This window comes from Bos mutus, chromosome 17 (assembly GCF_027580195.1).
Source record: "Bos mutus isolate GX-2022 chromosome 17, NWIPB_WYAK_1.1, whole genome shotgun sequence".
Lineage (NCBI taxonomy): Eukaryota > Metazoa > Chordata > Mammalia > Artiodactyla > Bovidae > Bos > Bos mutus.
The window spans coordinates 64,712,821-64,736,276 of record NC_091633.1 but is presented as its reverse complement, the minus strand read 5'-3'; the positions used below and the strand labels follow the sequence as shown (position 1 = coordinate 64,736,276).

The 23,456-nt window shown below is 43.5% G+C and overlaps 1 protein-coding gene and 1 non-coding gene across 9 annotated transcripts in view; one reads left to right on the top strand and one right to left on the bottom strand.

The window, feature by feature from the left end:
• Positions 1-23,456, bottom strand: part of DCLK2 (doublecortin like kinase 2) — a 188,272-nt gene that overhangs the window by 81,021 nt on the left and 83,795 nt on the right. The window lies entirely within an intron of this gene.
• Positions 1,113-1,184, top strand: TRNAC-GCA (transfer RNA cysteine (anticodon GCA)). Its single transcript has one exon. It is a non-coding gene; the product is annotated as a tRNA-Cys (tRNA).

Genomic DNA, 23,456 nt, shown 5'->3' with positions numbered 1-23,456 from the left:
GAGGATACAGAAAGAGACACAAAGGCATGAGGTCTGATAAAAATACTCTGCATGTATTCGGAGCATAATAACCCATTTCCTCCAAAGAAAACAGGTGGAGGACACAGAGCTGTCATCGTCCCTGGACACTCGAGTTCTGAACTCAAGGTCTCTGATTCCTGACCCCCTGCTGCTGCTGCTGCTAAGTCGCTTCAGTCGTGTCTGACTCTGTGCGACCCCATAGACGGCAGCCCACCAGGCTCCCCGTCCCTGGGATTCTCCAGGCAAGAACACTGGAGTGGGTTGCCATTTCCTTCTCCAATGCATGAAAGTGAAAAGTGAAAGTGAAGTCGCTCAGTCGTGTCCAACTCTAGCGACCTCATGGACTGCAGCCCACCAGGCTCCTCCGTCCATGGGATTTTCCAGGCAAGAGTACTGGAGTGGGGTGCCATTGCCTTCTCTGTCCTGACCCCCTAGCACTCTGGAAATCTTGTATTTCCTACCCTTTCCAGAGTCGCCAAGGAGCTGACGGTAAAACAGGCTGAATTTCTCTGAGATCACTTCCTACTACAAAGTAGTATAGTCTAAACATTTTAGTTTCTAAGAAAAGCTTATTTATATTTTAGGACAGTGCTTTTAGAAAAGTTGAGTGCATTTCTCTGAGAGAAGAAAAAAAAGGAGCACTATTATAAGTGGGTAAATAGCTATGTCCATTTGGGATTTCCTTCTGTTCAAGTTTCAGCTTCACATGTCCTCAAAGGGAATGTCAGTGAAATCTTCATGCCCTCCAAACCCAGGTGTTGCCTTAATACTCTCTAACTTTCTCAACATATATGTCAACAGTGAGGCAGCAGCCTGGTTGTCTGAACCTCTCACCTGAGTGTGAGTTCCACACATGTAGGCTCATTATCATAACTATTAACAGATTTCTAGCTTAGCACAGAGCACCTAGCATGGAGCATGTATTCAGTGAATTTCTGTTGAATTAATGAAATGCCCTCACTCCTTTTCTGTTCCAGGAAGCCCTTCCTAGAGGTTCCATCTCACACTCTTTCTATGAGTTCCTATCAACTCATTATCACGCAAGGTAGTATTTGTTCCCAGATTTATAATGCTAGTTTTCTCTGACCGCTTCCCTGGTGGCTCAGTCGGTAAAGCGTCTGCCTGCAATGCAGGAGACCTGGGTTCGAGCCCTGGGTTGGGAAGATCCCCTGGAGAAGGAAATGGCAACCCACTCCAGTATTCTTGTCTGGAGAATTTCATGGACAGAGGAGCCTGGTGGTATACAGTCCATGGGTCGTATCAAGGTAATCTATAAACTCTGACCACACCAATCAAACCCTTAGCTCCGTATAGGAGGTATTCAGCAAATACCTAGTGATCAAATTTTGGCTCTAGACACCTCGGAACACTCATCTTAGATCACATACCTCTTTTTGGAATTAAATCTCATCAAAACCTGCTCATGAACTCTCCTGCTGCAACCATTTGGTAGAGGAGATCCAAAGGCAGGCAGTTTGCAATTAAACCTGCCATTTGATGCCATTCAAAGACTTGCGGATCTAGTGAACAAGTTCTCTTGAGCTATTTTCCAAGCCTATTTTACTGAAAATCTCCAAGACCTGAGAAAAATGCAAAAGAATCATCCTGGATCTCAGTGAGAGCCTAGTTAAAACTAACAAACATCAACTTACCTAAACAGAGTCAGGGTCAAATCTCAAAACTTATGAAATGTCTACCTCTGAAATGTCTACTTTTTGGAACAAGAATCATACTTTATCAAAGAAATAAGGGCATGATGGATATTAGAAGTTAAAAAACTACAAGATGGAATTTATGGATTTTCTTTCATTTTAACTGTGTGTGGGTATATCTGAAAGAGAGAAAGAGAACAGAAGTCCACAGCTCCTGTTGACATCAAATGCTTTCACTATCAGGGTTTGGCTTTGAAAGGTGCCCTCTGCTGAAGAGTAGTTAGGCAGAAACTTTTTTTTGTTCCCTAGCTTACTTATAAAAAGGGTTTGAAGGAGCTCCAGAAAGAAAGCCCAGTAAGCAGCTTACATTTGAAACTAAAATTATTATACAAGCTTTTAATGGAATTGTATCAATACCCTTGCTTTTAATTTTTCCTAAGAAATGGTAATAAATTGCCAAAGAGAACTGCATGGTGAACTCTCAAGGTGTATTCTACCACATGTAATTTTTCTATTATGTAAACGAATAAAAATGTTAACTTTAAGATGTAAAAAAGCCCCAATGACAATTTTAATATATAATAAAGGATAAGCCTAATAACGGACTGAACCAACATCTTCCTGTTTCTGTTGCTAGCAGGGGACACTTTTTTTTTTTTAAATAAATTGTGCTCATAGATATTTCAAAGGTGTAAATTCAGCAGATTGACTTCACCATAACTAACATTATCTCAGACACACACCACCACCACTCTTTTCTTTTTAAACCCAATTCTACCTTTGAAATATAAGTTCTGCTTAAAATGAACAGGAAAATCATATCTGAATTAAGTCATCTGGTTCTTTCAAAATGCTAGAAACAACAACCAGAAAAATAAACTCACAGGTCAGTAGCCAGGGGCTGGGATTCTCCCCATTTGTTTCCTCCCTACCCAGAATACAATCAGCATAAATAGCCTGCTTTGTTCCCAGTAAATGCTGGCTGGCCTCCAGTCAGGGAGAGACTCCTTTCTACAGCAAAAAAGAAAGCTACTGAGAATAGCAATGTTTTTCAGCTTCCTGTAAAACCATTCAGCCAGGCACACAGCAACCCTGTGGTTGCCGTGGAAACAGAACTGAAGCTAAAAGATGACAGTACTTACAGCAGAGGGCTTCTCAGCTTCATCTGCAGAGACCTCCCTACATTTACTTTGCTTTCACCTAAAAATACTGGACTAACCTTCCTTTTCCCACTGTGGCCTCCCCATAATAATGATGATTCACCAATTAGAGAATCTTGAGGCCTAAGATTTGGCTTCAGGAAATAGTTCTATCAATAGGACGAAAACACCTTGAAACATTCACAGATATTTAGCTACTGATTCTGGGAGGAGAGATCACTCTTTCTACAAAGGAGGTGATTTCTAAGCTGACCCTCTGACTGCCTCCACTGAGGGACTCAGTCTTAAATCCTACAAGACAAAAAGTTTCAAACCTACTCCAGAGTTTTCTATCAAGAGAGAGAGGCTGGAGCAAAACTGTAGAAGAATTCAGGTGAAGTAGTCAGAGGAAATCTATTACACCAACCATCATGAGTTTTCCTCTAATTCTGAAGTGGGACCTAAATATTTTCAAGCAGATGTGACTAGAATTTTGAGCGAATGTTCCCTAGGACTCAGGCATCAACCATAAACAAAACAAAACAAAAAAAAAATGGTATTGTCAGTGTTACAGAAGAGGCAACTGAGAATCAAAATTAAGGCAGCAATTTTCTAATCCAAAATTTTCTGTTTCTAACAGAAAGAGAACACGCAGAGCATACATACCTACACACTGGACATCCCGATTCTTATTTGCACATCGATTTCATTGAACTCCCAGAACAACCCTGTCAAGGGGGCATGATTTTTCCTATTTCACACAGAAAGCAAGCCTCAAAAAGGTTAAGTAACTTGATCAAGGTCACACAGCCAGTGAGGGAGGAGCTGACATTGTAACTGGATCCGAGCTCACTCTGCTCGCTGCATGAGAGGCTATGAATCCGGGAGACCAGGTGTTGAGGCAAGGATGCGACTATTTGGAAAGCCAGCTGACCAAGAAGGTGGCAGACTAATGTCTCAAAATAACCACCTTATTGGGGTCTGGATGCCAAGTTCTTTTGTGGATCAGAGTTTGGGGTGGGGGCAAGGAAACAAAGTGAAAAAGGCCATTCATCTTGCAAATATCTCTGAGAATGGCAAGCCTCAGGCAGGTGGATGTGTCAATTTCAATTTCTTCCTGCCATCTACAGGTAGACAGGGTTTTGAACAGAGGCACTTTAGCTTAACAGTCAGGCACAGGGGCAGGATTCTCTGAAGCAGGCCATCATGTATGATTACAGTAAAAAAGCGGCCAAAAAAAAAAAAACCACAAGGGTTAAAGTCAAAGAAACAGATCTAGAATGGAAGAGTCAAAATTGACTCTTTCCTGTTACAGGTTGTGAACTCTGCCAATCTGACTTAGAATGCATCCTTCGTACCTGACCACACACTGGTTTCCATAAAGCAGAAAGTGAAAGTCGTTCAGTTGTGTCAGACTCTTTGTGACCCCATGGACTATGCAGGCCATGGAATTCTCCAGGCCAGAATGATCTTCCCAACCCAGGGATCGAATCCAGGTCTCCCGAATTGCAGGTGGATTCTTTAACAGCTGAGCCACCAGGGATGCCCAAGAATACTGGAGTGGGTAGCCTATTCCTTCTCCAGGGGATCTTCTTGACCCAGGAATTGAACTGGGGCCTCCTGCATTACAGGCGGATTCTTCACCAACTGAGCTACCAGGGAAGCCAACAGTGTGATTTATAATCTACGAAAACAACATAAAAGACCTTATTGAGATAAAATCTTAAAGTATAAGATTTTATACTTATTGAGTATAAAAACTTCAAAGAAGTTTTTATATACTTGTCTAAAACCCAAATAATCAGACCAGTTTTCTATGTCATACTTTTATGAAGAAAATGAAAGGCAAGCATATATCTAGGATTTCCCCCTACCCAAGGATCAACTTCTAAGTAATGCCATAAGGTCAGGACAAGTTCAGGCCAACCACCTATATACTTTTCGGGAATACTAAATATATTCTGAAATTGATATCTTCAAACAAATTGGCTAAGTCTTACTAAACACAAATTACAAGCACAAGTTGGAATCATATGGTTTTCAGGACTCCATTTGCTTCCAGACTGGAGACTCTTAGAGTATAATATGTATTAATAAATATTGTGACCTTTAAGATTTTAACATAAAGGTAAACCCCGCAACACTTTCTGGAAATGCATCCTCTGCATATAGTTTAGCATATGGTAAGCACATCCAGGTAGTAAAGACCCGGGGAATCAAGACTAAGAGAACCATCAGAGAACAGAGTATGGAAAAACTTGGTCAGTTAATTCTATACTTATTCTGGAAAACACCAATCACTCAGCACTACCAGAACAAACAGCACTGCACGTTCTCAGGTAGTAGGGCTATTTAGGTTTGTAGGAAAACCATCCCTATCTTTAAAAAAGAATCATGTCTGTTGTTTATGCTTCTTTCATCTTAATTATTTTTCTCCTCTCTTGCCATTGTCAACTACAAGTTGGCACTTACCAATGGCATTGCCAATGACTGAACAACAGGGGCATTTGCATCTGTCTCTGCAGAGACTGAACCCTGTGCTGTTGCAGCTGTTGATCTTCAACCCCCCCTGAGCAAGTTCAGGTGGAGTGAGGCACTCTGAGCTCCAGGGCATCTGGTGGGACAGGTCTTTAGATATTTGGATGTTTTTAGGAACAGATTTTCGGAGAAGGCAATGGCACCCCACTCCAGTACTCTTGCCTGGAAAATCCCATGGACGGAGGAGCCTGGTGGGCTGCAGTCCACGGGGTCGAGAAGAGTCGGACATGACTGAGCGACTTCACTTTCACTTTTCACTTTCATGCATTGGAGAAGGAAATGGCAACCCACTCCAGTATTCTTGCCTGGAGAATCCCAGGGATGGGGAAGCCTGGTAGGCTGCAGTCCACGGGGTCTCGAAGAGTCGGACATGACTGAGCGACTTCACTTTCACTTTTCACTTTCATGCATTGGAGAAGGAAATGGCAACCCACTCCAGTGTTCTTGCCTGGAGAATCCCAGCGATGTGGGAGCCTGGTGGGCTGCCGTCTATGGGGTCGCACAGAGTCAGACACGACTGAAGCGACTTAGCAGCAGTAGCAGGAACAGGAACAGATTTTATTATCTCAATCCTTGCATCTCCTCATATCTAGAAAAGCACTAAGTTCCTTCATGGTGACATGAGATCCTCCTAACTAGCAGAAAACCTTTTGTAAAATGAGCACTTAATAGTACTGAACTCTGCCTTCACCAAAACTTTATATATTGACCTTCCTCCCACTGCCTCTTTGAAGCAGTCTCTCAGAGCTATCTGAGGTGCTGCCTCCCAGGCTGAAATCTTCATTTTGCCCCAAATAAAACTTTAACTCACAACTCTCAAGTTATGCATCCTTTTTTTAGGCAACACCATCATGCTCTGAATCTCCATCTCTCGTCCACCTACTCTTTCAGCACTGTTCACTTCTAATTTGCTGCATTTCACATTTGGGAGAGATAATTCAGGTTTTGGAAACAAGAGTAAAACGAGTAAACTTTTACTGGAAGAAGCTTTAGTGCCCAAATTCTACACTGTCTAACAACAAAGTTCCCTTCACATAGTTCCTATTTTAAGCTGTGGTCCAGCCTGGTGAGTAGGCTAGATTTGAATCCAAAATAAGTGGGCAGTTCTGTGCCACAGAAACCTTAAGATTTTGGTTTCTATGGCTGCATTTATTTTCACCACGACAAGGAATCAAAATTTCCATTTTTAAAGCAACATCGATCCTACATGAAAAGCAATGAGAGTATTTTTTCCAACACAGTCTTCTTACCAGACGCAGGTCTCACTTTTACAACCAAAGAAATCCTCTGAGTAAGTTACATGCCTGTGGCTATTTAGAAATGGAAAGCATGCCATCCATTTGAATTATTTATGGCAACACTTTTAAAATGAAAGTGATACTGATGGAGGCAAAGACCACAATTAGATTTTCCTATTTAAAAGGCACCTGTTCCTGAAACACAGCCAGAACTTGTTACACTAACATATGCATAATGGATCTGCACTGTTGTTAGAAGGGGTCCTCAGTTTTGGAGGACTTAAAGCAGTAAAGATACGCAGCAGTCAGATTCATCAGTTTGTCAAAAATACAAAACCCCACAGAAGACATGTATCTGTTGACTGTGCAAGTCTATTCCCATTGGTTTGAAACTTTAGAATGAAGGCAGAAAAATATTTTTGCTGTTGTTTCATTTTAAGGTAATTTAATCTATTTTAGGACCAAAGAGTACTGCAGATAATGCCCAGCCCCCCCTCCCCCTGCCCTCCCCCCCAGAGTTAGCAAATTTTATTTGGCCCTGTTGGCCTCAGATTCCTTTAATATTTGGAAATAAAACCGAAGTTAAAATCTCTTTTGGTCCTGGTCCCAAGCCCCATTTCCCTTCCCTCTTGCCTGCCTTTCTTCTCCACCACCCCCAAAAAACACCATGATATATTCAGCCTAGGTCCTTTCAAGCCACGTTTTTAGACCTTGTAGCAATATTACAACCAACCGGGAATTTAATATGTTGTAAAAATTTTATGTAAGTTATAGCATAATAAATACATCATCCTGCAATTTGCTTTTTTCAGTTGGTATTGATCTTAAAATCTATCCAGATCTCAGTTTTTTTGTATTATTATTATTATTTTTTTAAGCCCATTGTTCCATTACTAAAGTTTTTGCTTTTAAAACCTTGATCATCATGTACCACTTAACATTACTTTTGATTGCAAAGATAAATTCTACATAGTCTCAAAACTCAGAATCTCTCAGATAAATGACTATTATCTCAGACTAATCATTTTAGTTTGTACATTATAACCATTAGGGTGACCAAGTAAGTTCTCAGATAGAAGAAAAGATGTGTCAATCAATTCCTTTTTTGCCCACAGACTTCATCTCCAATTATGAGAAAGAAATGTGCAGCAAATGTTTGACATTTAGGTGCAGAGATTTGGGCAAAACTATTATTCCAAGAACAGGGTTTTTTGACCCAAAGGAGAATAAACTCTGAAAAAAAGAATTGTTTAATTACTAAAACTTAAAAGTATTCATGACAGAGCTATATCTAAGCTTTCAGAGAAAAATACCTGCAAAATGACTTAACATTACTAATTCATAGGAACAGTTCTTTTTGAAAGACAGAGCAAAGGAAGAAAAAAGCAATATAATGCGTCGGATTTATTGTACACTATACCAGCAGACAGGTTTTAAAGGCACAGGAAACTTCTGTTTCACAGAGAATGCATAAAAGGAATTCCTCCCTGAAGAATTTCGTAAGCTGGGAAATACCGATGAGCTGTATGCCTGCAGAATTTCTTATCTTTTTCTTGCATCCAGAGACATGATTATTCTTTCAAAGAAACATCTATGTTTGTTTGTTTTTTTCCCCCCAAGTCTCCAGGGCTGTCAATTAAACGGGGACTGGGACCAGCGAGTAAGGGAAGTTGTCTGTAAGCATTTATCATCAAGTTATATGCCTTGCATGAGTAGCCAGCTGTCTTAAATAACCATCCCCTCCCTGGGGCCACAAGTCTGGGCAAGAATGCTACTCATGTCAGAAACTCATGTCATGAGATTAGATCTGAATGGAAAAGCAAAGGGAACGTGGGCTCTCTGCTCCAGCTGGGATTGATTATTTCCTTCCCAACAAGGAGACTGTTATTTAGCCTGAAAAGAAGACCCTCCTTCCTTCTTGGCCATCTTCCAACCCATCGTGGCACCTGAATGACTGAAAGAATACCCTGCCTCACCCCACTTTAAGGCCTCTCAGCCTCTCTCCAGGAAGACGCCTTGGTCTTTGCACCTTATTTCTCATCCATATGAACAGAAGTTACCCCTACTCTCTCGTGGTGTGCAAGGTACCTTGGAAACCTAAGCAGGTGGCTGAGGACAGATGGAAGGTCCAGATGGGGACTTAGGTAGGTCAGCGTGAGCTTGGAGCAGCGAGGAGGATGGGGAAACGTGTGGCAGCTGCAGCCTGTGTCTGTCTCTCCACACTGTACCCAGAGCACCAGCCCTGCGCCTGAGTAACGACACACAGGGTCTACTCGTCATGTGACTGGGTGGATGCGTGGTGCAGAGGCAGGCACTCCAGATTCAGCAGCCTTAGACCCACAGTGCGGCAGGTTTTACTACTGCATTGCAGGGATGGCCAGGGACCACCGAGGGCTTAGGAAACAGACGTGAGCGGAACGGTGGCATGACTGCGCAGTAGCAAGGCTCTGACCACCAGCAGGGTCCCCAGTGTAAGTACTGTTATCACAATAAACCCCACCCACCTATCTATCCTCTTCCACCATAGCTGGTTAGTATCTAGCAACTTAAATGACTCAATGGGAACACTCCCAGCTTACAGTCAGGACAAAAACAAATGGGACCCTGAGAAGACCCTGGTATCAAATGGACTCCTAGGACACCCCAGTATTTGGAGTGCTGTGGGCAGGAAGAGTGTGCTCAGAGACCAGGGAAGGGGGTGAGGAGGGAGGAACACTTCCACTTACTAAAACACAAGTGCAGAAATGGGTTAAGGTAGTCATGACATTCTACACGCAACAGCAAATGATTTAAATACACACAAAACTACAACCACATATTCCTGGAGAAGGAAATGGCAACCGACTCCAGTATTCTTGCCTGGAGAATCCCATGGACAGAGGAGCCTGGTGGGCTACAGTCCATGGGGTTCCAAAGAGTCAGACATGACTAAAGAGACTTTGCACAAATTTGCACAACTATATAAATTCACTCAGTGATATTTTTAAAGATTCAATATGAGACCTTCACAAATGTGAGGTCTGGGCCAAACAGCCCACAAAGTCAGCCCCAGCACCTCTAGGCGAGTGCCAAGTCCTGGCAGGGATGAGGATGAGTCCCCCTTCACAGTCTGGTTAGTAAAGGGTAACTCTTTCCTCATCTCCATTTCTCAGGTGTCCTGCCTTGCTCTGGCTTGAGTTCCAATTCTACATTGTAGTAACACAGTTGATGTCTGAAGAACAGTGGTGTGAACTGCATAGATCTACGCATAGGAGGATTTTTTTCCATTAAATTCTGCAGAACTGCTACATGATCGAATCCAAGGATGTGGAACCGTGGATGTGGAGGCCCCTTATGGGGATTGAACATCAGTGCATTTTGATATCCAGAGCAGGTCCTGGAACCCATTCACCCAGCGAGGATACTAAGGGATGACACTCATCTCATTCCCTGTCTACTACAGGAGAAGAACCTACTCACAGACTAAGAAATTAGCTCCATCTTTAATATTCCATTTTGGAATGGCAGTTGCTGCTTCTGTGCAGTGTGTAGAGGTTTTCTTCAGCCCTTCCCCAATAAATAAAGCGGCAGCCAGCACCCTCTCAGGGATGCTGAGAGGGCTGCACCCTCTCAGGCTAAATAATCTCACCAACAGAGGAACCTGATGAACAAAGCTTGTCATGTATTTTTTTAAGTGCCATCTTCACTATAAAAAATTATTTCAAGATCTACACATAAAAACGGGGTTTTGAAATGATCACATTCTTTTTCTGATAAAAACTCAGGTCTCCCTTCTAAAATGAAGCACAGTCATGTAACAGGAACAAAGAGGCTTGCAATGCATTCACTCTCTGAAGCAGTTGAGCTTCTGACAAATGCAACTGGTCGGGGTGTGGCTCAGCAGGAACAGTCAGAGAGAGAGAGACAGGACCATGTTCTAAAAAGAGAAGCATTCTTTTTACATGTTCTCTTTATTGGTCAATCCTAAAGGAAATCAACCCTGAATATTCATTGGAAGGACTGATGCTGAAGCTGAAGCTCCACCTGATATGAAGAGCTGACTCATTGGAAAAACCCCTGATGCTGGGAAAGATTGAGGGCAAGAGGAGAAGGGGACGACAGAGGATGAGATGGTTGGATGGCATCACCGACTCGAGGGACAGGAGTCTGAGCAAACTCCAGGGGTTGGTGATGGACAGGGAAGCCTGGCATGCTGCAGTTCATGGGGTCACAGAGAGTCAGACATGACTAAGCGAGTGAGCAACAGCAACAACTGCGCTGGTCACTCCTTAGGAGACCACTTTGGGAGTTTTCATAGCAAGAATCAACCATGTGACAAAAGGACCTGACGATGGGACCGGATTCCATCGCAGGACAAACAGGATGCTGGCGGTGACTCAGGAGGGGAAGTGCTCTGCACAGCAAAGCGGGCTGCAGGAAGGGCGCCTGAAGCCCACTCTGTGGACGTGCACGCGTGCCCGGCCCGCCTGCGGTGTGCCCAGGAGCAAAGTGCTGTCATCGGGTGGTGGTGCCGGGGCTCCCCAGCTCACTTCCCGGGCACTGCTGATGCGGAGGACCGCTCCTGCTAACAAGTCAGGTTCTGTTGTCCCCGCCTTCTCTACCTTCAGTTCAGTGGGATTAATAATCATGGAAGATTCACAACCCTGTCCACTTCACAAGAGTTTCACAGTCCTTCCCTGGTAAATCATCAACATCGTGTGGGATAAGTAATTTGAATTTTGCTCTCATCACTGCCGTGAGCTGTGGGTGTAATAACCCCCCTCCTGCTCCCTTTGTTTGAATTGGCTAGCCGCTCTCTGCTCTCCCAACCTCATGCAGGAGCAGCACTCCCATTAAAATTCATGTTTCCCTCAATGCAAGTGTCTGATTGCAGCTGTCAGTTTCCCAGTTCAAGGATTTTCATAGCGCCTGAGAGGACAATGCAAGGCTTGCACTGCTAAGGAAGTAGGTCAAGCTCAATTTCTCTACTTCGGTTCTGCTGTCAAAAGCACAGGCTTTCCCTTCTAGAAAAAACACACACCCTTCAGGGGAGGCTCAGCACTTAAAAAGAGGTGAAGAGGGTACACACGCTTCTCTCCCTCCCCACTGCTCCACCACCACTGATGCCCTGGAAGAGCCTGTCTTTTTGCTATTTTGTTTTTCTGCTTCATGGACGTGGATACCAAATACACTGTCCACATGAGAACAAAAGCTGGGGCACCCACAATGAGAAGGTTCATAACACCCTGAAGCCCACAGTCATCCTGCTGAGCTGGCTGGTGTTTTCACCCTGAGCCACCTGGGGAAGGGTGGGCAGCAGGGCAGGAACCACCAGCCAGTCTCGCCCCGGAGCTTGGCCCTATCCTGCCCCACCGCTCCCCTCCCCTCACTCCCACACTTGGTTACACCTTTCTGCTCTCTCTCTGCTTAGCTGCTCAGTCATGTCTGACTCTACAGCCCCATGGGCTGGAGCCCGCTAGGCGCTTCTGTCCATGGGATTTCCCAGGCAAGAATGCTGGAGTCGGTTGCCATTCCCTTCTCCAGGGGATCTTCCCAACCCAGGGATCAAACCTGAGTCTGCTGCATTTCAGGCCGATTCTTTACCATCTGAGCCATTACTTTTGGCAAATGTTGTAGAAACACTTTATAAGAGAAAAGCAAAAGAAGAACGGAACATTCTTGAACCCCCCAAAAGTCAACAAAATTCAGAACTATGCCTGAATTACAGAGTGTAACTAGAGGGGCCTCAGTGTTTATGTGGTGCTAAACTCCATGCCCATGCCATGTTAGACATGCAAACAGAAACTCAGAGAAAATAAGTGAATCCTCAAAGGCACATATGCAGTGGCAGGGTTAGAAAGAAACCAGGTCCCCTGGCTCCTAGGCATTCTTTGCACTTTAGTCCCAATAACAGGAAAAGGAGAGATAGACAGTGAGACATGGGCATGCCACAGAGAGATGGACAATCCAACCTTGAATCCAGCTAATTGTTCTTATATACTGCCAGGCAAGGATGAGAAAGAGCAAGGCATCTCTTAAAAGAAAAAAAAAAGCACCCCCTAGAGTGAGGAGATCTGGATAATAATGCCTAAAATTTTGTTTGGTAATCTTGAGAAAGTTACTAACTGTTCCAGTTCTCAGTTTTCTCACCCATAAAGCTGGGGGTTTGCACTATATGAGCTGTAGATTCCTTTCATCACACACGTTCATGTTTCCACACATATGTCTATTGAGATTAGCTATGTGTTCCTGGCACTGCATTAAGCACAAAGGGAAGGAAGGTCTCTTTCATCAAAGAACATTTGCACTTCTTTCCTATCATCTGTTAAGTCAGGCATGCAGAACAGCAAACAGCTTGGAACAAACGACGTTATTGGACACTAACTGCATGTAAGGCACAGTGCCTGATCCTGGAGGAGCAACAACGAAGGGCAAGGGATGCGTGCGATTTCTGTAAGCAGGAAACAGGACTGCTGTTCAGCTGCCAAGTCGTGTCCAACTCTTTTAACAACATTATTGAGCCACATTCTGGACATGGCATAAGAGGGACTCAAGTGCTGACTTATCTTCTGTCCTGTCAGATGAGGGAGTGGCCTGGAGGACTCTGGAAAAGCCTCCTTAGAGAGAAGGTGAACAGACCAGACTAGTCAGAACAAACAGACCTGACGAGCCAGGGTGGCTCAGTTACTTTGTAAAAGACTAGGGGTGAGACGGGAGAGGACAGCGGAGGTTGCAGCATTACTATTTGACACAACTTCCAAACACACATTTTATACTATGACCAATGTTTAAATTTCTAGAACATTCTATAATAATTTTTAATTTCTCTGTCTTGTTAATGCTTTTCCTTATGTCTTGTTTATGAAATTCCAGTTCAGCTATTTCAAATCCTGACAGATGATGCTGTGAAAGTGCCGCACTCAATATGCCAGCAAATTTGGAAAACTCAGCAGTGACCACAGGACAGGAAAAGGTCAGTTTTCATTCCAATCCCTAAGAAAGGCAATGCCAAAGAATGCTCAAACTACTGCACAATTGCACTCATCTCACATGATAGTAAAGTAATGCTCAAAATTCTCCAAGCCAGGCTTCAGCAATACATGAACCATGAACTTCCAGATGTTCAAGCTGGTTTTAGAAAAGGCAGAGGAACCAGGGATCAAATTGCCAACATCCACTGGATCATCGAAAAAGCGAGGGTGTTCCAGAAAAACATCTATTTCTGCTTTACTGACTATGCCAAAGCCTTTGACTGTGTGGATCACAACAAACTGTGGAAAATTCTTCAAGAGATGGGAATACCAGACCACCTGACCTGCCTCTTGAGAAACCTATATGCAGGTCAGGAAGCAACAGTTAGAACTGGACATGGAACAACAGACTGGTTCCAAATAGGAAAAGGAGTACGTCACGGCTGTATATTGTCACCCTGTTTCTTTAACTTCTATGCAAAGTACACCATGAGAAACGCTGGGCTGGAAGAAGCACAAGCTGGAATCAAGATTGCTGGGAGAAATATCAATAACCTCAGATATGCAGATGACACCACCCTTTTGGCAGAAAGTGAAGAGGAACTCAAAAGCCTCTTGATGAAAGTGAAAGTGGAGAGTGAAAAAGTTGGCTTAAAGCTCAACATTCAGAAAACGAAGATCATGGCATCTGGTCCCATCACCTCACGGCAAATAGATGGGGAAACAGTGGCTGACTTTATTTTTTTGGGCTTCAAAATCACTGCAGATGGTGACTGCAGCCATGAAATTAAAAGACACTTACTCCTTGGAAGGAAAGTTATGACCAACCTAGATAGCACAGTCAAAAGCAGAGACATTACTTTGCCAACAAAGGTCCGTCTAGTCAAGGCTATGGTTTTTCCAGTGGTCATGTATGGATGTGAGAGTTGGACTATGAAGAAAGCTGAGCATAGAAGAATTGATGCTTTTGAACTGTGGTGTTGGAGAAGACTCTTGAGAGTTCCTTGGACTGCAAGGAGATCCAACCAGTCCATCCTAAAGGAGATCAGTCCTGGGTGTTCATTGGAAGGAATGATGCTGAAACTGAAACTCCAGTACTTTGGCCACCTCATGCGAAGAGTTGATTCATTGGAAAAGACTCTGATGCTGGAGGGATTGGGGGCAGGAGAAGGGGACGACAGAGGATGAGATGGCTGGATGCCATCACCGACTCAATGGACATGAGTTTGGGTAAACTCCGGGAGTTGGTGATGGACAGGGAGGCCTAGTGTGCTGCGATTCATGGGGTTGCAAAGAGTTGGACACGACTGAGTGACTGAACTGAACTGATACCTCACCCTTGAACCTAGTCTGCACGCTCTCTGCCCTTTCACGGTTAAGTTTAACTCCTATTCTGGAGAATTCACTCCAGTTAATACTGCTATCTCCTTCCTTAGGCACAAACACACTGAATTTTAGTTGATTTAACTTAATTAACTAACATTAATTTTTGACCAATTTTATAATGACCTAGTGTGGACTTCCCAGGTGGCACCGGTAATAAAGAGTCCACCTGGCAATGAAGGAAATGCAAGAGACTCGGATTCGATTCCTGGGTTGGGAAGATCCCCTGGAGTAGGAAATGGAACCCCATTCCAGTATTCTTCCCTGGAAAGTTCCATGGGCAGAGGAGCCTGGTGGGCTACAGTCCACAAAGAGTCAGACACGACTGAGCACACTGTATGAATACGTCTTCTATCACCAGGACTTTAAACTTCTAAAGAGAGATAAAGGCAATACAGATTATTCAGTCCCAGACTTAGAAGCTCCCCCTAAGATCATGTAACCCAAACTCCCTTATTTATAGGTTAGTCAACTGGGATGCTCCCTTTAGGAGTCAAAAAAGTCAGGAATATGTATTGAAGATGTTGTGAATCTGGCCACTGTAGGAGGGAGAGGGCAGTAACTGAAATATGATGGATTTTGATAAGTGCTGCTTCAATTTTAATAATAAATCTTTTTACACAAGAAAGCTCTCTTCAGATGTCTCCATCATCAAAAGTACTTGATTTTTTGTGGACTGACTCTAAACTTAGAGTGTGTCAAAGTCTCAACGTACAGGTCTTCAGAAAGGAAGGGTCAGAGATCAAGGTTCTGTTCTTGGTTCTGCATCCAAATGACGCTGAACATGTGGTTAGGTAACTTAGCCTCTAAGCATTTCACTTCCAATTTCCTTCTAGGAGAAATAAAGAAATCAAAGTAGGCAGTCTATAGGGAACCTTTCCCCTGTAATAGATTATGTTTCACATCCCCATATCACAGGGACACCTTTGTATTCTATGACTCCCACTCCTACTGTCTGCGTATTTCCATCCATTTCCCTCTTCTCATTGTCTCTAGCCTAACTTTGAAAAATTCTAGTTTCTTGTACTGGACTGAGGTCAACTTTTCTTACAGTACCAGTAGTCCAAAAATGTTTTTACTGATTTCTCCCTTTCCCCACTCAAGGAAATTCCTTTCATTTCTTTTTTCTATTTCTTTTAACATTACCTGCATCTATGATTGCCTGATAAAATTCAGGACATCAAGTTAAATTTAAATTTCAGATAAGCAGGGGGTGGGGGAGAGATAAACTGGGAGGCTGGGATTGACATACACACACCACTATATGTAAAGCAGATAACTAATAAGGACCTACTGTACAGCACAGGGAACTCTATACAACATTCTGTAATGACCTATGTGGGAAAAGAATCTTGAAAAGACTGGATATATGTATAAATGGGCTTCCCTGGTGGCTCAGATGGTAAGGAACCTGCAGGAGACCCAGGTTCAGTCCCTGGGTTGGGAAGATCCCCTAGAGGAAGGGGATCACTCCAGTATTCTCACCTGGAAAATTCCATGGACAGAACAGTCCATGGGGTCACAAAGAGTCGGACATGACTGAGCCAACTAACACTTTCACCTTATGTATACATATAATTGATTCACTTGACTGTACACCTAAAACAGAACATTGTAAATCAACTTCATATTCCAATAAAATTTTTTTAATTGAAAAAAATAAGTAAATTTCAAATAAGCAATAAATCATTTTTTAGTATAAATGTCTCCTGAACATTTTTTTTCCCTTTCTGAATCTGACAGCTTTACCAGTTCAGTCCAGTGTGACGATGTTTAGAAATTAATTTTTATGTTGGAAATATTTTAGTAAATTTCCAGAGGCGAGGTTCTCCTTTGCGTCAGATAAGAAGTTTCTCCAATCTGATAGCACTCCTGGATGTGAATGACCACTCTTTATTTAGAACAGCTGGGGGAGGCGTCTGGGTAAGAGGGCTACAGGGAACACCAGTCTGTCTGCCTAAGCCAAGCAGCTAAGAACAAAGATGTGTGAAATCTGACCAGCACAAACAGTGATTCTCTCAGGTGGGCCCTCTTGCTTCTTATGTGGAGCAATGGCAGAAGAGGCTCTTCCTGAGCCTTGGGATGGTCATGGGACCTTCCTGCACCATTAAACATCACACCTCCATCTCACACGAGTCACCTATCTTTGACTTTCAAAAGCAACATCACTGAGAAACTAGTAAACAGCTTAATAGTCAGAACAAGCTAAAATCTAGAGTTCATCAGTGAGAAATATGGGTCAGTCATTTCAAGAGCATTGCCCGATGATGTGAAAAGCATATACTACAGTAAGTGTCATTGCCAACTCACTGCAAAGTATTCACCTAAGAGTATTAGTAGATGGCTAGTGCAACATTCAGATTGCAATAGCTGCTACACAAACAGAAGTAGAGGCCTCGGTTCCTGCCATGGTCAACTAATAATCTAATGATAATTCTACACACAGTACTGATCCTTCCTTTTTGTTTTTTTCAGAGGGGATAGGAAAACCACAAGATAGAATGCCTTTCTAGTATTTGAAATATGAGGGATGGGGGCAGGGCACAAACTTGAAAAGAATGACACAGCTTGAAGGGAAGGGAAGGGAAGGGAAGTGAAGTGAAGTCGCTCAGTCGTGCCTGACTCTTTGCGACCCCATGGACAGTAGCCTGGACAGTAGCCTGCACCAAGCTCCTCCTTCTGTGGGATTTTCTAAGGCAAGAGTACTGGAGTGGGTTGTCGTTTCCTTCTCCAGGAAATCTTCCCGACCCAGGATCAAACCCGGGTCTCCCACATTGTAGATAGACGCTTTACCATCTGAGCCACCAGGGACATAGCTTGAGGACACTACAAACTGATTAGAACCAAAAGGTCCAAGGTGGCAGATGAGCCGACTTCCATTAACCCTTGAGCTTCAGTGAATGTTCATCTTAACATATGAGCAAGCTAAATAGCACAAATATAGGAACCATGACAGTTCCAAAGGCCACCATAAAGGTCAAACAGTGGGTGATGGCCCAATTCCTGGAAATCCCCAGAATAGGTGGAATAATGCTCTCAGTCACTAGCCTATGAAATTAACTCAGCCCATTAAAAAACCAACCACACCATATTTCAGGGCCTCCAACCTTCTAAGATGGCCCACACCATGTCTGTGGAGAGTGTTTCTCTCTAAATCCACTTCTTACCTATCACTTTCTCTCTCACTGAATTCTTTCTGTGCTGAGACACAAAGAACCTAAGCCTCAATAAGTCTAGACACCAGGTGAGTGATTCTAATTAAGAGACCATGGGTTCAAGCCCAGTCTGGGTTTTTGCCAGGTTAGAGACCTAATGTGTTGGTTCAAGTCCACTCAGAGGCGCACAGTTTTACTCTTCCGATCAATTGTTAGATTTAGGTCTCAAAACAAATTCTGTTGGGTCTTAACTTGAAGTCTGTAGTATAATTTGGCAGACAGATAACTAGCAGATGGGTGCAAGTTCACAAGCAGATACAGACTGTTTTCTTCTGCAACTTTATAGGAAACTGTCCATGAATATTCAAAACATGACTAGAGCCTTTCAGAGCCACTCCTGTAGCCACAAAGAGCACCTGCCCTTCCTAAGCTGAGGATGTAACTAGTGCAAAGGCCCCAAGAGCTACTAGTCTGTAGGTCTGAGGCCAGGCTTTTGGGATGTTCCTTTCTCTTTCCTCTTTCTAGTTGAAATAGAAAAATTTTTGACATTTTTCCCTGAAATGAGAAAAGCACATTTTAAATTGCTTTTAACTAACTGATGGTCCTCTGATGACAGCAATTTATCTCCTGAATATGGAAGAGAATTCCCTCAACCCCACCCTGGTAATGAGTCTCCCAAGAGAATAATGCACCCAGGCAGGCCCCCAGAGCTGCTCTTTAATCAGAGGCTATTTTACATGATCACAGCCATCATTAGGCAGCGTCACGCCCACCATTTATCCCTGCAACAAGGAAGAATCCTGAAAAGGAGGCAAGGCTCCCTGCCATTCAGAGGGATCTGAAAAAAGCCAGAAGCACTGTTTATTTGAGGGTTGTCTCCTAATCAGAAAAGGACCGGCAATCAGCCCAGTGAGAGCCCGGCTCTCCCTAACAGTGCACAAAGACTGCAGGAGCAGAAAGGACTTTTAATCACTGCCTGGAGCTGTGCTCTAATTAAAAACTCAGATAAAATATGCACTAACATTTGCATTTTAGTTAATCATTTGTCACACAAAGAAAATAGGAAAATGTTTACTCATCACAGAAGTCAGCACCCAGAACTTCACCCCTTCAGAGATAAGACCCCAGGGAAAATACTCATCTCCGTTACACCAGCAACTGAAAAGGCTTGGGTAAAACAAAGAATGTTGCCCACCGTCCAGCTGAACAAGGATCAGGTCGTTAGCCACTGCAGTCACTGACTGACAGTGTACCATGTAAGGAATCCAGGATGAAACCTGAGATAAGAAACTCTGTACTTTGGAAAACCAGGCCCCTTAGATAGTTGGAGATAGCACAAGAAAAGAAAATTTTAATGAACCCAAATTCTTGCATCCTGCAAAGGAAAGTACTAACATCATTAACTGAGCAATCGGACCCTTGTGACTAGCAGTAACCTTGAATGGAGCAGGGCACTGTGGGCTCCTGGGCACAAAGCTCTTCTGTGCTCCCTATTTCATGGAGTAAAGGAAATAGGCTTCATTCAGTTCAATCGCTCAGTCATGTCCAACTCTTTGCAACCCCATGGACTGCAGCACACCAGGATTCCCTGTCCATCACCAACTCCTGAAGCTTACTCAAACTCATGTCCATCAAGTGGATGATGCCACCCAACCATCTCATGCTCTGTCATCCCCTTCTCCTCCTGCCTTCAATCTTTCCCCTTATCAGGGTCTTTTCCAGTGACTCAGTTATTCGCATCAGGTGGCCAAAGTATGGAAGCTTCACCTTCAGCATCAGTCCTGAATATTCAGGACTGATTTCCTTTAGGATGGACTGGTTGGATCTCCTTGCAATCCAAGGGTCTCTCAAGAGTCTTCTCCAACACCATAATTCAAAAGCATCAATTCTTTGGTGCTCAGCTTTCTGTACAGTCTAATTCTCACATCCATACATGACTACTGAAAAAACCATAGCTTTGACTAGATGGACCTTTGTCGGCAAAGTAATGTCTCTGCTTTTTAACATGCTGTCTAGTTGGTCATAGCTTTTCTTCCAAGGAGCAAGTGTCTTTTAATTTCATGGCTGCAGTCACTATCTGCAGTGATTTTGGAGCCCCAAATAATAGTCTGTCACTGTTTCCACTGTTTTCCCATCTATTTGCCATGAAGTGATGGGACTGGATGCCATGTTCTTAGTTTTCTGAATGTTGAGCTTTAAGCCAACTTTTTCCCTCTCCTCTTTCACTTTCATCAAGAGGCTCTTTAGTTGTTCTTCGCTTTCTGCCATAAGGATGGTGTCATCTGCATATCTGCTGCTGCTGCTGCTGCTAAGTTACTCGTGTCCGACTCTGTGTAACCCCACAGACGGCAGCCCATCAGGCTTCTCTGTCCCCGGGATTCTCCAGGCAAGGGTACTGGAGTGGGCTGCCATTTCCTTCTCCACTGCATATCTGAGGTTATTGTTATTTCTCCCAGCAATCTTAATTCCAGTTTGTGCTTCATCCAGCATGGCATTTTGCATGATGTACTCTGCTTAGAAGTTAAATAAGCAGGGTGATAATATACAGCCTTGATGTACTCCTTTCCCGATTGGGAACCAGTCTGTTGTTCCATGTCCAGTTCTAACTGTTGCTTCTTGACTTGCATACAGATTTCTCAGGAGGCAGGTCAGGTGGTCTGGTAGGCTTCATTCATCCTCCATGATCTTCCCTGAGTCCCAATTCAAGAACTTGTTGATTTACCTGCAGATTCTATCAGTTGTTAATTAGGGTGAAGGGAGGGGATGTGAAACTAGGGAGAAACAGACAGTCAAGAGCAGCCTTGGGGCAAAGTCCTGTTTCCCCATAAGGGATACACATAACATCACCTTTGAACTAGTTTGCAGATACTGAAACCCCCTCCAGGTGGGAGAAGTTGATTAACGACAGTCTGCTGCCCACAAGCTCAGGGGACCCCAGACCAGCGCAACCTGAAGTTGATGACGCTGACTCCGACTTACCTCACCACCAACCCATCAACAGGATGTCCAGAAGCTGATCCTGTCCCCTCTGAACAATTACTATAAACTTCTCACTGTCTTCTTCAAGTTGGGACACGTAGTTTTGAGGGCATTAGCACCTGGTGGCCCCTCTGCCTGGCAAAGCAATAAAGCCTTTCTGTTCTACTTCACCCAAAACTCTGTCTTTGAGATTCGATGCAACACCCATAGTCAACCTGAAAGCTGAGCTTTCAGCATCAAACATAAAAAACTCTTCTCTGCCCCTTGGCCTCTCCATCTCCCCTCACCGTGTATCACGCATTGACCAAACTTGCCCAATCAGTGGAAATACTTGCTCAACCATAAAGAGCAACGAGAGGACCCTTTTAAAGATAACATCCCGGGCTTCCCTGGTGGTCCAGGGGTTAAGAGTCTTCCTGCCAACACAGCTTCCATCCTTGGTCCAGGAAGATTCCACGGGACACAGAGCAACTGAGCCCACGTGCCACAGCCCCTGAGCCCATGGCCTAGAGCCCACGCTCTGCAACAAGAGGAGCCACTGCACCCACGCTCTGCGCCGAGAAGCCTGTGCACGGCAACTCGAGAGTGGTCCCCACCCACCGCACAAAGACCCAATGCAGCCAAAAATAACTAACTAAATAAAAAACTTTTTAAATGATAGCATTCCATCATGATCTTGTAAGGGGTCACATGACCCACCACAATGATGCTTAGCTCTGGTTTCTGTAAACTGTCAATGATAATAAATCATTTAAAGTACAGCCCTTTGTCTCAAAAAACTGAACTGTGCCTTGACTGCTTTGTCTGAGACAAAAGAGTTCTCAGAGCTTTCTGAGATGCTATTCCTGGGTTATAATCCTCAAATTTGACTCAAATAAAATTTTATTACTTCTTTTTTTAGATTAATTTTTCATCAGCAGTCAACCCTAGGAACAAGTGGAACTTTGGTGAGATTTTTAAAGAAATACTGTGTTGGCATTAGCCTCTGAACTCTCTGAAGGGACTTCCCTGGTCAGTGGCCAAGACTCAGACTCCGTGCTCCCAAGGCGGGGGACCTGGGTTCCATCCCTGGTCGGGGAGCTAGATCCCACACATCCCACCTAAAGAACCCACAGGCCACGATGAAGATCAGAGATCCCAAGCACTGCAACCAAGCCTGGGTGCAGACAGATAAACAAACTCTCCACAGTGACTAGAATCCAGACTCGGACATCAAGCGAGTCAACCAAAATGCATGTAGATAAGACTGGAATGTAACAGAAGGATTCAGGTTAGCTCTATATGGATGCTAAACAAGAGACTCAGGACTACAGCATCTCAAGGTTCAAGGTTCCCACTGGTGTTTTTATAGATCAATTTACGTTCTCTCTGAAATAAATTCTCTCCTCCAAGCAACATTCATGATTCCAGCCAGAAAATGATTACCATGTGTTCAAGCTAATACACAGTTCGCAGCTGTTTATGGCAACTGCGGTAGCATGCTGCACATTTAAAAACCAATTTTCAGAAATCAGAGCAATTCCCCAATCTAACCAACTTTATGCTGGAAGACAGATTAAAAAAAAAAAAAGCAAACCTCCATCCTGAGCAATCCAATCAGCAGCATTGTATATAAAATTACCACCTAATTTCAGCAAACATCTGAGGTATTTCTAGCAGCTGCTAGACTTATAGAACAGAAATAGCACTAATACACCCAAAGGCAGACAAAGATCAGAAGAAACCACAGAACTGAACACTCACAGTTCAATGACCAGTCATTTAATTATAAAACTCCAGAGTCCACAGTTGTTAAGGGTCTTTAAAAAAGGAAGTTCCTTCCCTAATGGTATGTTCTACCATTAACGACAGAAGGAATATTCATGTCCTCAAGGGACCTTCACTAAAGGTTATGAATAAACTTGTCTTGGATGACTGAACCCATTTCATGTCTACAAAATCAGAAATTACTCCCGTAAACCAGAACAAGTGTTTTCATAAATCAGTGTCATCAAAAGAACAGTAGGGTCAGAAGACAAGAGCCAAGGGGAGTTTTGTTTCCTCTATATAATGTTATTGCAGCTCAAAATAAATCATTACTAAAAAAATAAACAAAAATAAATCTTTACTACCTGAAGAGACACATATGGTTAAGCTACACATTAGATTTCACATACTTTTAAATAGTATACACACTTATTAATGTGTCTTTCAGTTTACTTCCGTTGCTCAGCTGTGTCCGACTCTTTGTGACCCCACGGACTGCAGCACTCCAGGCCTCCCTGGCCATCACCAACTCCCAGAGCTCGCTCAAACTCATGTCCATCGAGTCGGTGATGCCATCCAACCATCTCATCCTCTCTCGTCCCCTTCTCCTCCTGCCTTCAACCTTTCCCAGCATCAGGGTCTTTTCCAATGACTC